This window comes from Scyliorhinus canicula, chromosome 7, assembly GCF_902713615.1.
Source record: "Scyliorhinus canicula chromosome 7, sScyCan1.1, whole genome shotgun sequence".
Lineage (NCBI taxonomy): Eukaryota > Metazoa > Chordata > Chondrichthyes > Carcharhiniformes > Scyliorhinidae > Scyliorhinus > Scyliorhinus canicula.
The window spans coordinates 195965685-195979914 of record NC_052152.1 but is presented as its reverse complement, the minus strand read 5'-3'; the positions used below and the strand labels follow the sequence as shown (position 1 = coordinate 195979914).

The following is a 14230-nucleotide window of genomic DNA, read 5'->3' as shown; positions in this document are numbered from 1 at the left end:
GTAAATTCTATGATTCTATGAGATGGATAATCAAATATGGACTCTTATGGGTCAATTAGGTGGCACTAAGTGTTTTCAATAGTGTTTTGAGAACTTGAACCAATTAAAAATCCCTCATCTGAGTGCCTTCACTAGTCAATGGTATGAATTAACCTTTCCAACATCTTGTCCCAATGTCCATGTAACACCACCATGGGTCTCCTGTGGGCAACTGGATTTCCATCCCCATAAAGGTCAAAGATGGGGTCTCAAGCCTGGCCTGTCAATACTGTCAAGCAAGCCTTTGTTATGATACTTGCAGCAATCTGATTTCTGTGCAAGAAAATAGCTTGCAGTCATAACACTTTGCAGGACAATGGGGTAGCAACAGAGGATCGTGACCAATTAGCTGCCCTTGCAGAGAGCCGGTACGGGCCAGATAGGCCGAATGGCCTCCATCTGTGATGCATGATTCTTCCCAAACCCTCTCCTGATGGTTTGGTCAGGTCTGTCATTTACACGTCCTGCATGCATGAGATTGCCCGTGAAGATGTCATTTGCCCATATTTTGATTTGCCCTTAGGTGCCAGGGTGACCTCAGGGTACCAGCATGGAGAGCCCAGATGCTGGCTGGAAACTTCTTGCAATGTGAGCAAGGGCACCTCATGATGCCGACTGTTTTTGTTACAGCTGACTTCAAATCAGTAATTTATTTATTTTTTGCTAAACCCCTTCTGGGGGGGGGGGGGAATTCACTTGGGACAGATGACCAAACATCCTTGCCAAAAGCTGCAGCAATCTTCGTGTTGAAGCACTTGTAGATTTCCTATGAGACTGAGCAAAAGTGGTCAAACAAGAGCTCTTCCAGCTGTTCCTGTCCTCTGTCCTTATTTCAAATGCTCTGCTGGGAGAGGGTCGGCTGTAAATCGCAATGGCATCTCCAGTGTTAAGATCGAGATATGACAGTGTGGCGAATGTGTAGAGAATCTGACTGCGTTCTGATAGGTGGGCATGGGCAAACCCGCAAAGCTGGACGACCACGGTGAGGCAGTGTTCTTTTGTAAAGTTAATGGGGGGGGGGGGGGGGGGGGGGGGAACAAAGGCTGTGAGAAATTTATCTGTAGTAAAATGAGCAACAAAATGAAAGTTGGACATCAGAAAGGTTCAGTCGGAACCTTCATATTTATCTGTTGATAGACCACTGGGGGTTTATTGGGAGACGACCCTGCTCTACCTCCCAGATCACTGATCTGCTCAGTTGGCCTAATGGTCAAACAGGTCTTTACTGAACATGTAACCTCAATTGCTGTAGTGTAGCCAGTCAGCAGGTGGTCAGAATTGTTGGCATTTTGGCTGGAATGATATTGGATGGGCATTTATAATGAGGGTGGTAGGTGGCTGAAGACATTGCATTGTACAGGATCCTTCATGTTGAATAATGAACAGAAGAAATTATTGCAGGATTGGTGGGTTTCCCCCGGGTGCTCCGGTTTCCTCCCACAATCTAAAGAAGTGCAGGTTAGGTGGATAGGCCATCCTAAATTGCCCCTTTGTTGTGTCGGTTGATGTGTGGGGCAGCATGATATCACAATGGTTAGCACGGCTGCCTCACAGCGCCAGGGTCCCGGGTTCAATTCCGGCCTTGGCTGACTGTCTGCGTCGAGTTTGCATGTTCTTCCCATGTCTGCGTGGGTTTCCTCCGAGTGCTCAGGTTCCCACAGTCCAAAGATGTACAGGTTAGGTGGATTGGCCATGCTAAATTTCCTTGGTGTCCAAAAGGTTAGCTGGGGTTACTGGGTTACGGGGATAGGTTTGGGCCTAGGTGCACTGTAGGAATTATACGCGTGTCTTAATAGAACATGGAACATAGAACAGTACAGCACAGAACAGGCCCTTTGGCCCTCGATGTTGTGCCGAGCAAATGATCACCCTACTCAAACCCACGTATCCACCCTATACCCATAACCCAACAACCCCCCCCCCCCCCCCCCCCTAACCTTACTATTAGGACACTACGGGCAATTTAGCATGGCCAATCCACTTAACCTGCACATCTTTGGACAGTGGGAGGAAACCGGAGCACCCAGAGGAAACCCACGCACACACGGGGAGGACATGTTATATAATGAAATAAAGTTTTCTGAAAAATATTATGTGAGGATTGTCCAGCTGGTACTTTTGGCATTCTGATATAATTGATTACACTGGGGTAGCACGGTAGCATAGTGGTTAGCACAGTTGCTTCACAGCTCCAGGGTCCCAGGTTCGATTCCCAGCTTGGGTCACTGTCTGTGCAGAGTCTGCATGTTCTCTCCGGGTGCTCCGGTTTCCTCCCACAGTCCAAAGATGTGCGAGTTTGGTGGATTGGCCATGCTAAATGGCCCTTAGTGTCTAAAAAAAGGTTAAGTGGGGTTACAGGGATAGGGTGGAGGTGTGGGCTTGGGTAGGGTGCTCTTTCCAAGAGCCGGTGCAGACTCGATGGGCCGAATGGCCTCCTTCAGCACTGTAGATTCTATGATTCTATGATCAATGGACAGGATAATGAGCCTGTCAACTCTGTTTATTGTTAATTAGCCTGAGGTTGGGGGGGGGGGGGGGGGGGGGGGGGAGGGGGTCTGGTTTGATTCTCTCCCATTTGGCTGAACCACAACAGATGCCCAATCAAAATTCAGAAGCAGATTCGAGAATTTGCATTGAATGGGCGAATGGGAGCGGTGAGTAGTGGGAGAGAGAACTCCACTGATGCATTGGTAGGAAATTCCTTTTCAATCCCTTCCCCTTGAAGTGCTTGAAATTGGTCTGGGAGATCAGTCCAGCCATGATTCATCTCATTCTGTTCGGCTGATAGTTAGATGAAGGGGGTGAGAAAGAGGCTCGTGGATTAGAGCCCCCATTGGGCCGAATGGCCTATTTGTGCACTATACATTCTCGTGTGCAGTACATACCCATTGTGTGAGGTGAGCTCACTGGATCCTAACCAGAAACAGGTTGAGTTCTCAATTGCCGAATTCAGCGAGCTGATATTCATTGTACGTATCCGGAGTCTATTCCTGCAGTCATTCCGTATTGTGGTTTGGTCAAATCTCATCTATGTCCAATTTTAGTTACAAGATGAGAGGGAGGCATTAAAGCACCAGAGTTAGTGACAGTAAGAAGTCTTACACCATCAGATTAAAGTCCAACACATTTGTTTGGAGTCACTAGCTTTCGGAGCGCAGCTCCTTCATCGTCCAAAAGCCAATGACTCCAAACAAACCTGTTGAACTTTAACCTGGTGGTGTAAGACTTCTTACTGTGTCCACCCCAGTCCCAACGCCGGCATCTCCACATCAGAGTTAGTGAAGGAGAGGAATAACCAGGCTGATCCTCGCTGTTCGCGATCTGAATTATGAAGAATGCCCAGAGATACTCTGAATCATTAGCTATAAAGAAGGCTTTCCGTCTGGATGTTTCCAAGGCCAAATGGTTTCCCTCATCCATATCTAAATCGCCACCTTTTAATGAAACACAAAGGTGCTCGGTTTCATCACTGGCCTGTATGAGTTGGCGAAACTCTGTTGGGACAAGCAGTTTGGGTGCCACAGTTGACTCCTGGGGTACAAAGGAGGCACAAAGGTAAGGCCATTGTTCCTCACCTCTGTGCAGTCACCGCTGCTATGAAGCCATTCGGTGAGAAAAGACAATGGCGTTTGCACTTTCTCCCCGTGTCTGCGTGGGTTTCCTCCCATAGTCCAAAGATGTGCACGCTAGGTGGATTGGCCATGCTAAATTGCCCCAGGTGGGGTTACTGGGGTAAGGTGGTTGCGTGGGCTTAAGTCTTTCCAAGGGCCGGTGCAGGCTCGATGAGACAAATGGCCTTCTTCTGCCCAGGAAACTCTATGATTCTATGACTCGACTGTGATGCCCTCCTGGGTTCAATGGCCTGGTGACACTCAGCATCTAGGATCCCACAGGACGAATGGCCCAGCATGAGGCAGCACCTTCAGGCGAGAAAAATAATTCGGGTGGGCGGGTTGGGTGTGCGGGGAGAGAAATTACAACATTTATTTAAGGTGAGTAAGTACAGCATTTAAGATTACAAGCGTTTGGGGGAATGATTATAATAATTTCGCTTTCAATTGTGGGATGCAGTGACAAATAATTTTAAAACAAATACGCTGCACTCCACAGCTAACAGCAGTCTGCAGCTTTTGGAGGAAACAGCAGTGTCTTTGAAATCTATGTCCGTCGAAACACTGGAGGAAAAATGACTCATTGGTTTAACTGTTGATCAGTCAGTGAGAATGTTTCCAAGCATTTGAGGGGAAACAGGAATATGGGTCAGCTCTCCCAATTAGATAATGTTTTTGTAAGTCTAAAATGAAAAAAAAAGACTTGCATTACATCAACTGCCTGTGTTTGCACACATCAGCCTCATTGCCGTATATTGCTATGTGATGTTACGAAAGGGAAAATTAAGTGGTGAGATCTGACTGCTTAATTTTACAAACTTAGAATCATGTTGAATTGACAGCTTGGAAACAGACCATTAGGTCCAACAAATCTCAGTTCGTATTTATGCACCACTTCATCACATCCTACCAGCATATCCTCCCATTCTGTTCCTCCCTCACGTACTTATCTGGCTTCCCCTTAAAGGCATCAGCGCTGTTTTCTAACCCTGAGCACATTATTTTTCGGGATAAGTGATTGAGAGTAACTAAAATTTTAACTTCCTTCATTGAGAGTTGCCGTGCTGTGAAATGGTCGCCATGTAGGCACACGCTCGTGATTTCCCCGTCTGCTCTTCTCAATGGTGTCACTCTGGGAAGTGTCAGGCAGATTTCAAGCATTGCTTCAAACCATGTAAGGGGAAATTTCAGGGCCATTCGCCTCAAGTAACTCTGCAATGCCTCCTGGCCTGGGAGTAAATATCTCTCCTGTCACCAAAGACAAGGTGGATGGAGCATTTCAAAGAGCTAAACTACATTAGGAAATGGTGCGACTCTTCGTTGCGTTTGGAGGATTGAGTATTCACCTGATTGTGCAGATAAATTCCTGATATGAATGGCAGTAACTCCCAACTCCAGTAGGCCCTCAAAGTGAGGGGGACCCTTGCCACGGAGCACAGCCCATGGTAAAAACCAACACTTGGAATATTTTAACTTTCGGGAGTTTTGGTACTGCACATACTCCTCAGTTCTGGCTGACAGAGGACTCTCACACTCTTGCTGTCTGCGTGTCAGGAGGATTTGCAGGTTGATAGTCAACTTGTTTGGCGATGATGTGGACACTCCTTCCACGGCCATCGTCGCTCCAGCCCAGAGCTTCTGGTTCAGAGACAGTGATGCTCAGTGGCAATATTGATTTATTGATTTTTTTTTTGTCACATGTACCGAAGTACAGTGAAAAGTAATTTTCTGTGGTCAGGGAAACGTACACAGTATGTACACAGTAGACAAAAAAAAAAGTAGATAGTTACAGTGAATGAGAAAAAGTACATAGTACATCGACAACTAAATAATTTGTTACAGTATGGAACAAGTGAAAAATAACAAAGCAAATACGACAAAAACAAGAGCAGCATAGGGTGTCGATAATAGTGTTCTTTCAGGGAACAGATCAGTCTGAGGGGGAGTCATTGAGGAGTCTTGTAGCTGTGGGGAAGAAACCGGAGCACCCGGAGGAAACCCACGCACACACGGGGAGGACGTCCAGACTCCGCACAGACAGTGACCCAGCCGGGAACCGAACCTGGGACCCTGGAGCTGTGAAGCATTTATGCTAACCACCATGCTACCGTGCGTGCATAGCGCGGCCATGCATCATATGGTTAGACCTGATCAAGTTCTATGCTGTGCTCTGCCAAGGCCATACACTGTTCAGGAATCATAAAGTTAGACTCCAATGCTGTAGCCCCTGCCAACTCTTTAAGGTTCTGTGGCCTGTTCAGCCCACATTGTCTGCAAAGGGCTCGTCGATTTCTTTATCAGCATAAAGAGAATGCATTAATTTGTTCTGTTGTAACATTCTTCCTTTACAACCTGACAAACCAACCTTCTGTCACTTTCACCCCCATCCTCTGTGAAGTATCTTAGGTTTGAACATTGCTCATTTCATGTAAGCATCATCCTTTGGCAGCTCAGCAAGTTCATCCAGCCACAGCCAAGGATCCAAAACTGTCTTGTTTCTGGTCTTGCAGACCCAGAATGTTCCAAAAATGCTGCCCCATTGCCCCTGCTGATTCACTTTCAGGGGAGTAGGAATACCATTGTGTCCTCAGCATCTCTGTTTATGGGAAAGGAAAGTTGTCCCAAGTTCCTGTTCTTGGATCAAGCTCACTTTGATGAAGTACCAGAGGATGCTGAGCACTTGTGGAACTCCACACCCGTTAGCAGTTAACAGAAAGCGAAGTATGGAGAAAACTGACTAAACTGAGCCCCAAGTCCCAGCCTACAGTGACTAGCGTCGTCTCTTGATTTTAGCACTTGTATCACTTACTGATCTGAGAAAACAACTTTCAAGGGATGGATGCGTAATGCACTAATTGACTGAAATAGGCTGTGCCATGCAGGATGATGTTGGTAGTAAAATTGCTATTATTGTAAATACATAATATTTGCAGGACAGAAACAGCCATTTGGTCCAATTGGTTTATGCTGTTGATTATCCATATAAGCCTCCTTCTGCCCCTTTAGCCTATCCATTTATAACGTCCTCCCTCATATGTTTATCTCGTTTACCTTTAAGTTATCTTTATTTATTTATGGTACCGTGTTCCATGTTTGAACTACTCTCTGAATAAACTTGTTTCTCCTGAATTCCCTATTGGACATATTGCTGACTATAATACCCTTCCGACATCTCTCCAACTCTCTACCTTGTTTTCTTCCTTTAAAACACTCCTTGAAACCTCCCTCATTGACCAAGCTTCTAGTCATCAGACCTAATATTTCTTTATGCGTCTGGGTGTTATACTTTGTTTTATAATGCTCCTGTCAAGTGCCCTTGGAATGTTTCATTACAATAGAGGCTCTGTATAAATATAAGTTATTGGTCTTTGTGGCTTAGTTTTGGGCTCTCTTTGTTTTAAATAAATTTAGAATACCCAATTATTTTTTTCCCTCCAATTAAGGGGCAATTTAGCGTGGCCAATCCACCTAATCTGCACATCATTGGGTTGTGGGGGCGAAACCCACGCAGACACGGGGAGAATGTGCAAACTCCACACGGACAGTGACCCAGGGCTGGGATTCGAACCCGGGTCCTCAGCGCCGCAGCCCCAGCGCTAACCACTGCGCCTCCGAGCCGTCCAGTTCTGGGCTCTCTTGTCAATCAATCATGTTTAAATAAACATTAGATTTTTAAAAGTTTAAAACCCCACAGAGCTTTAGACATTAGGAAGAGAAGGAGGCCCAATTTTTCACTGTGGAGTGTTTCTCGTTTCACAAGTGCATTAAAGGAGGAAGGTGGAGTCGTGCCTTCTGATTGTATTTCAACAATGACGTAGTGTACAGAACAATTGCAATCTTCAATGCTTCTGTGACAGATTGTAGATTAGCAGGAACAATGCAGAGCACTGACACTGCCCATTTTATGTACTTGGAGCTTTCAGGGTGGCCTTTTAAACGCTTCGAGTGAGGAGGCCTGCAGTCGTGGATTTACATTCCTAGTTTTTAAAACAAACGAACGGCACATTTTACATTTGTGTGGGACCCTATAGCATTTAAATTATTCTTTCTGTTTTGGCATGTGATGTTTGAAGTCCAGGACAGCTATTTAGTTTACTTTACCTGAAGTTGCATTTCACAGAACTGCTTTAGAATCTTGGAATTCCTACAGTGCAGAAGGGAAGGCCACTCGGCCCATTGTGTCTATACCGGCTCTCCAAATGAGCCTCATGAGTTTGTGCCATTCCTCTGCCTTTTCCCCTGTACCCTGCGCATTGTTTCTATTCAAGTAGTTATCGAATGCCCTCTTGAACGCTTCGATTGAACCCGGGGCAGCACGGTGGTGCAGTGATTAGCACTGCTGCATACGGCGCCAGGGTCCCAGGTTCAATCCCGGCCGCGGGTCGCTGTCCGCATGGAGTTTGCACATTCTTCCCATGTCTGCGTGGGTCTCACTCCCACAACCCAAAGATGTCCACATAGGTGGATTGGCCTCACTAAATTGCCCCTTCATTGAAAAAAATAATTGGGTACTCTAAGTTTAAAAAAAAAATAACCTGCCTCCACCAAACATTCAGGCAGTGCATTCCAGAACCATTCATTGTGTGAAAAGGTTTTTTTCTCACATCTTTTGCAAATCACTTTAAATCTGTGCCTTCTCGTTTTTGATCCTTTTACAGACCGGAGCGGTTTCTCCCCCGTCTACTCTGTCCAGCTCCCTCAGAATTTTGAACATCTCTATGAAATCTCCTCTTGGCCTTCTTCTTGCCACTAACTAGCTTCAAGTAAAGATTTCCATTTGAAGCGAATTGTATTAAGTGAAAGTCTGGTTAAGTTAGTATTTATTGGCCTGAGAAGGCAGGTGGTTTTTTTTAAAGTATATTTATATTTTAACAAATAATGCAACAAAACTAGTGCATGAGTCACAGAAGGTTGGTTTACAAGTGCAACAGGTGATTAAGAAGGCAAATGGAATTTTGTCCTTCATTGCTAGAGGGATGGAGTTTAAGACTAGGGAGGTTATGTTGCAATTGTATAAGGTGTTAGTGAGGCCACACCTGGAGTATTGTGTTCAGTTTTGGTCTCCTTACTTGAGAAAGGACGTACTGGCGCTGGAGGGTGTGCAGAGGAGATTCACTAGGTTAATCCCAGAGCTGAAGGGGTTGGATTACGAGGAGAGGTTGAGTAGACTGGGACTGTACTCATTGGAATTTAGAAGGATGAGGGGGGATCTTATAGAAACATTTAAAATTATGAAGGGAATAGATAGGATAGATGCGGGCAGGTTGTTTCCACTGGCGGGTGACAGCAGAACTAGGGGACATAGCCTCAAAATAAGGGGAAGTAGATTTAGGACTGAGTTTAGGAGGAACTTCTTCACCAAAGGGTTGTGAATCTATGGAATTCCTTGCCCAGTGAAGCAGTTGAGGCTCCTTCATTACATGTGTTTAAGGTAAAGATAAATAGTTTTTTGAAGAATAAAGGGATTAAGGGTAAAGGTGTTCGGGCCGGAAAGTGGAGCTGAGTCCACAAAGGATTGCCATGATCTAATTGAATGGCGGAGCAGGCCCGAGGGGCCAGATGGCCTACTCCTGCTCCTAGTTCTTATGTTCTTATAAAACCACAGGAATGGTTAATTGGGATGATGCTGGCTTCATGAGGCGCTTGTTGGGCCGCGTCCCGGACCTGGAGGCAGGGGGCCTGATCATGGGGGGAGATTTTAACACAGTGCTGGATCCCACACTGGACCGGTCCAGTTCAAGGACGAGTAGGAGACCGGCGGCGGCCAAAGTGCTGAGGGGATACATGGACCAGATGTGAGGGGTGGATCCCTGGAGGTTTGGGAGACCGAGAGCGCGGGAGTATTCCTTTTTCTCTCACGTCCATAGGGTTTATTCCCGGATAGACTTTTTTGTCCTGAGCAGGGGGTTGATCCCGAGGGTGCAGGATGCCGAGTATTCGGCCATAGCGATTTCGGACCATGCCCCGCACTGGATTGATCTGGAGATGGGGGAGGCACGGGACCAGCGCCCGCTCTGGCGCCTGGATGTGGGGATGCTGGCGGAGGAGGAGGTGTGTAAGAGGGTTCGGAGAAGCATTGAGGGGTATCTGGTTACCAATGATACGGGGGAGGTCCAGGTGGGGATGGTCTGGGAGGCTCTGAAAGCAGTGATCCGGGGGGAGCTGATCTCCATCCGGGCCCACAGGGAAAGGAGGGAGAGGAAGGAGAGGGAGAGACTGGTGGGAGAGCTTCTGGAGGTGGACAGGAGATATGCGGAGGCACCGGAGGAAGGGTTGCTGGGAGAACGGCGCAGGTTGCAGGCCAATTTTGACTTGTTGACCACCAGAAAGGCGGAGACACAGTGGAGGAGGGCGCAGGGTGCGGTATATGAGTATGGAGAGAAGGCGAGCAGGATGTTGGCGCATCAGCTCCGTAGGCGAGATGCGGCTAGGGAAATTGGGGGAGTGAAGGATGGGGGTGGAAATGTAGTGCAGAAGGGGACAGAAGTAAACGGGGTCTTTAGGGACTTTTATGAGGGATTGTACCGGTCGGAACCTCCGAGGGGGAGAGAGGGGATGGAGAGCTTCATGAACAGGCTATGTTTCCCAAGGGTTCAAGAGAGGCTGGTTGAGGGGCTGGGGGCGCCGATAGAGTTGGAGGAGCTAGTCAGGGGGATCGGGCAAATGCAGTCAGGTAAGGCCCCGGGGCCGGACGGGTTCCCGGCAGAATTTTACAAAATATATGCGGACCTGGTGGGTCCCTTGCTGGTGCGAACTTTCAATGAGGCGTGGGAGGGGGGGGCTTTGCCCCCGACGATGTCGCGGGCACTGATCTCTTTGATCCTAAAACGGGATAAGGACCCCTTGCAGTGCGGATCATATAGGCCTATTTCACTCCTTAACGTAGACGCTAAGTTGCTGGCGAAGATCCTGGCTACCAGGATAGAGGATTGTGTGCCAGAGGTAATTCATGAAGATCAGACAGGGTTTGTCAAGGGGCGGCAGCTCAACACGAATGTGCGGAGACTGCTCAATGTTATCATGATGCCGGCAGTGGAGGGGGAGGCGGAGATAGTGGTGGCGCTGGATGCAGAGAAGGCGTTTGATAGAGTTGAGTGGGGGTACCTATGGGAGGTGCTGGAGAGGTTTGGATTTGGGGAGGGATTCATCAAATGGGTGAGGCTGCTTTACGCGGCGCCGATGGCGAGTGTAGTCACAAATGGAAGGAGATCGGAGTATTTTAGGCTTTATCGTGGGACCAGGCAGGGGTGTCCCCTGTCCCCCCTGCTCTTTGCACTGGCGATTGAACCGCTGGCCATGGCGTTGAGGGAGTCGGGGAAGTGGAGGGGTCTGGTGCGGGGGGGGGAGGAGCACCGGGTATCGCTGTATGCAGACGATCTGCTGTTATATGTGGCGGACCCAGAGGGGGGAATGCCGGGGGTGATGGAACTGTTAGCGGAATTTGGGGGCTTCTCGGGCTATAAGCTGAACTTAGGAAAGAGCGAGGTATTTGTAGTGCACCCGGGAGATCAGGAGGAGGGAATTGGGAGGCTCCCCTTCAGGAGGGCAGTGAAGAGTTTCAGGTACCTGGGGGTGCAGGTGGCCAGGAGTTGGGGGGCTCTTCATAAGCTTAACTTAGGGCCTCACGGTAGCATGGTGGTTAGCATCAATGCTTCACAGCTCCAGGGTCCCAGGTTCGATTCCCGGCTGGGTCACTGTCTGTGTGGAGTCTGCACATCCTCCCCGTGTGTGCGTGGGTTTCCTCCGGGTGCTCCGGTTTCCTCCCACAGTCCAAAGATGTGCGGGTTAGATGGATTGGCCATGCTAAATTGCCCGTAGTGTAAGGTTAATGGGGGGATTGTTGGGTTATGGGTATACGGGTTACGTGGAAGGGTGATCATTGTTCGGCACAACATCGAGGGCCGAAGGGCCTGTTCTGTGCTGTACTGTTCTATGTTCTATGTTCTAACTTCACCAGACTAGTGGAACAGATGGAGGAGGAATTTAAAAGGTGGGACATGGTGCCGCTATCGCTGGCGGGCAGAGTGCAATCCGTCAAAATGACGGTTCTCCCGAGGTTCTTGTTTCTCTTCCAGTGCTTGCCCATCTTTATCCCTAGGGCCTTTTTTAAAAGGGTGACCAGCAGCATCATGGGATTTGTTTGGGCGCATGGCACCCCGAGGGTGAAGAGGGTCTTCTTGGAGCGGAGTTTGTCAAGGGGCGGCAGCCTCTCGGGGTATTACTGGGCGGCCAACGTGTCGATGGTGCGTAAGTGGGTGATGGAGGGGGAGGGGGCAGCATGGAAACGGATGGAGAGAGCGTCCTGTGGGGATACAAGCCTGGGGGCCCTGGTAACGGCGCCGTGGCCGCTCCCTCCCACGAGGTATACCACGAGTCCGGTGGTGGCGGCTACCCTCAAGATTTGGGGGCAGTGGAGGCGACATAGGGGAGAAGTGGGGGGCTCGATGGAGGCTCCGTTAAGGGGGAACCATAGGTTCGTCCCGGGGAACATGGATGGGGGATTTCGGGGATGGTATAGAGCGGGCATTAGACAGCTGAAGGACCTGTTTATCGACGGAAGGTTTGCGAGCCTGGGGGAGTTGGAAGAGAAATTTGGGCTCCCGCCGGGAAACATGTTTAGATATCTGCAGGTAAAGGCATTTGCTAGACGGCAGGTGGAGGGATTCCCTGCGCTCCCCGCGAAGGGGGTGAGTGACAGGGTGCTCTCGGGGGTCTGGGTCGGGGAGGGGAAGATATCCGATATCTACAAGCTTATGCAGGAGAAGGAAGAGGCGTCAGTAGAGGAGCTGAAAACGAAGTGGGAGGGGGAACTGGGGGAACAGATCGAAGACGGGACATGGGCTGATGCCCTGGAGAGGGTAAATTCTTCCTCCTCGTGTGCGCGGCTTAGCCTCATTCAATTCAAGGTGCTGCATAGGGCCCACATGACTGGGACGAGGATGAATAGGTTCTTTGGGGGTGAAGATAGGTGTGCCAGGTGCTCGGGGAGTCCAGCGAACCATGCCCATATGTTCTGGGCATGCCCGGCATTGGAGGAGTTCCGGAAGGGGGTGGCGAGGACGGTGTCAAGGGTGGTGGGATCCAGGGTCAAGCCAGGATGGGGACTCGCGATCTTTGGGGTTGGGGTAGAGCCGGGAGTGCAGGAGGCGAAAGAGGCCGGTGTGCTGGCCTTTGCGTCCCTAGTAGCCCGGCGAAGGATTTTGCTACAGTGGAAGGACGCGAGGCCCCCAAGCGTGGAGACCTGGATCAATGACATGGCGGGGGGGGGGTGGGGGGGGGGGGTGGGGGGTGGGGGGGGGTGGGGGGGGGGTGGGGGGGTGGGGGGGTGGGGGGGGGTGGGGGGGGGTGGGGGGTGGGGGGGGGGGGGTGGGGGGGGGGTGGGGGGGGGGTGGGGGGGGGGGGGTGGGGGGGGTGGGGGGGGGTGGGGGGGGGGGGGGGGGGTGGGGGGGGGTGGGGGGTGGGGGGGGGGGACGTTGATTATGTTAGCTTATTTTATTTAAATTTGATTTATCTAATTTTAATTTATGGTTAAGTTCTCTTGTTTGGGGGGGGGTGGGGGAATGTGATACATGTGATGTTACGGTATGGGGGGAATTGTGGGTGTTATGGGGCTGTTAGTTGCATATTACTGCTTTTTGCTATACTTTTTGTTATATTTTCTGCAAAAAATTCCAATAAAAAAAAATTAAAAAAAAAAAAAAAAACCACAGGAATGGTATAGCTCAGCAAAACAAAAGTCTCCAAATACAAGGATACAGAGGAGAACAGCAGGATAGCTGGCTCAGTAAAATCATGAGACTCAATTTGACTCCTCCAAATGCACCACCAGAGAACAAGGGAGCAAAGGATAAGGCAATGAAAACATGGTAAAGTGGTGCATACCTCCCCATGTGGCCCTAGCTCACAACAACCAGGAGAGCTCAGGATGAATTATTTGCAGCATGTTCGGGCGGGCACCGGCACACCCCCCCCCCCCCCAACTCCAGCAGCACCACGGGCATCAGTGACACACCGCCACCCCTCAGCTACCAGACCCGTCTGTACCTCTGCAGGAACCAACAAGTGTAACAAAAAAAAAGGAAAAATACAGAGAAAATGCGCGAGAAGCCAATTCTAAAAGGATGTTATACATATACCACACAATGCAACATGACCCCAACCTCAGGCACAGAGAGATCGGACAGTGTGGGACTTTTTTCTTTGGGAGCGTAGGAGACTGAGGGGGCTGATCTTATAGAGGTGTATAAGATCACGAGAGGCATGGATAGAGTGAATGCACTCAGTCTTTTTCCCAGAGTTGGGGAATGGAGAACAAGGGGGCATAGGTTTAAGTTAAGAGGGGAAAGAATTAATGGGAGCCTGAGGAGCAACTTTTTTACGCAGAGGGTGGTATGAGCTGCCGGAGGATTGAGGCAGGGTCATTGACAAGATTTAAAATGCATCTGGACAGATACATGGATAGGAAAGGTTTAGAGGGATGTGGACCAAATGGGGTCAGCTCAGATGGTCTTTTTGGTTGGCATGGACCAGTTTGGGCTGAAGGGTCTGTCTCCGCACCATTGATTCTAAGAACAAAAGGA

General features: G+C 49.3%; 1 protein-coding gene across 1 annotated transcript in view; it reads left to right on the top strand.

The window, feature by feature from the left end:
- ppp1r16b (protein phosphatase 1, regulatory subunit 16B) overlaps positions 1-14230 on the top strand; it is a 217541-nt gene that overhangs the window by 1314 nt on the left and 201997 nt on the right. The window lies entirely within an intron of this gene.